A 1,985-nucleotide genomic window follows, 5' to 3' on the forward strand; every position below is an offset into this window, starting at 1 on the left:
AACAATGATAGCACAATGATTGTAAAGTCAAAGAAATTGAACTTGAGTTACTTTAATTCTGTCATTGTGGGTGACCACTTGGAGTCTTTATATTGAAAATATACTAGAATTTATTATGAAATGGAATTTTTATGAATCTTTGCCAAACTTCCATATGTTTAAGACTTTTCCTAACTATTTGTATGTCTGTTGTTTCATGTAAAAGAAGCCTTTTTAAATGAAAATTAATAAAAGGCATTTTTTGATCAACTATCTATGAGTGAGATTGACAAATCTGGCTATATTCTCTATTAAATATGAATATGCAAAGTTACTTTTGACAGATTTGCAGAAGTAACTTCACAAAAAGAAATTGTAATGTTATCACTCAGGTAGATTAATATGTAGGTATAAGTTTTCTGCCCCTTTTCTCAAAAAATACAGTAATATAATTAAGAAATATTAACTCAATACATTTTTCTTTCTTGTTCTGGAATGTTTAATTTTTAGCTACATATATATTTTTATACTGTCATGATTATATCAGACAGTCAATAAAACAAATATTTACTGTTTGAATTTCTGGCCCTTATTATTTATTTCATTCCTGATTATTACTGAAAATAATTTTATCATAAAGGAGAATTTTAAAAAATTATTCACTTGGGTATAAATATGCTAAGTATGCCACTGATTCCTTGTCAACACTTTAAAAAGATTTCCAATTTTTAAAAATCCCAATTTGTTGGGCCGGCCCAGTGACGCGTTGGTTAAGAGTTGGCTTGGGAGCTAGCTCTGAGCCTCAGGACCCTGGTTCAGATCCCACATAGAGGGCCAGTGAAGCTGTGCCCTCTATAGCTAAGATGGTGAACAACAGCTGGACCTGGAGCTGGGCTACTGTGAGTCACCTAGGAAGGCGTAGGCTGCAGTGCGGATGGCTGGCAGATTGGGAGCACTTTCCTGAGCTGCCAGTGAGCCTCCGAGAGCGGCTAATGGCCGGCAAGTGACTGTTTCACCCGGGAAGAATGCAGTGATAATACCAACATGGGCCAGTGAAGCAACGTTCTCCACAACTAGACTGAAGAACAAAAGGACAATAACTTCTCTGTTCCCCTTCCCCAATTCCCCAACGCTGTTCCCTCCCCAACTCCGCAATAAAATCTTTAAAAAGAAATACATGTTTACAAGTTTACAAGAATACATTAAAAAAATAAAAAAAAGTAGCCACAGACCTTGCGTTCAGTCATGAGGACCCAAGGCACCAGCCTCGGTGATAGGATAAGAAACTAAGAAAAATTAAAGGGTTGTATGTGAGAGAGAATAAAGAGGACCCAGGCTTCAGGGACTGGAAGGAAAATAAAATTCAAGTCACACCCAGCTCCACACAGAATGAGTCTGCTGTTCTCCGAAAGTGGGAGGCGACTGCTCCTGGACCCACAGTGCTAGCACTCACTGCAGTCCCACGCTAGGCCCTTTAACTGCCCCGAAACGTCGGGACTACATCTCCCAGCATGCCGCGGACAGGGCAGCATTACGCCTGCGCAGAGCTGGTGGCGAGGCCGCGTCGTGCCAAGTGGGGGCGCTCGGAGCTTGGTCCTGAGCCTGCGGAGGCCGCGGGCACCGCAGGGTCCCGCGGAGTGAGCTAATCTGAGTTGGGGAGTGTTTGAAGCCTCTACTGCTATTCTCGGACGGTCCCCAACCCCTGCCTCTTCCCGGGTCAAGCCCTCACGTCCCCCAGGCTGCCGACACGTTGAGCTGTCTTTCAGCACAGCAGCCCTCAGAACCCCACATCCCTCTGACAGTGGTTCCCCGCATCCGGTGCCCGCCCCCAAAGCCGCCTTCCCTCCCACAAAGCCCTAGCAGACTGCCTTGAACTGCGACCCGGGCCTCTTCTGGGGAGACCCAGGTTGGCGTCTTCAGAGATCCAAAAACCCCAGGGCATTTGGGTTATTGTATGTGTATACAGAGGAGGTCCCCCTTCTTATTGGGAGCACCAGGCGGGTCTC

This window comes from Hipposideros armiger, unplaced genomic scaffold, assembly GCF_001890085.2.
Source record: "Hipposideros armiger isolate ML-2016 unplaced genomic scaffold, ASM189008v1 scaffold_388, whole genome shotgun sequence".
Classification (NCBI taxonomy): Eukaryota; Metazoa; Chordata; class Mammalia; order Chiroptera; family Hipposideridae; genus Hipposideros; species Hipposideros armiger.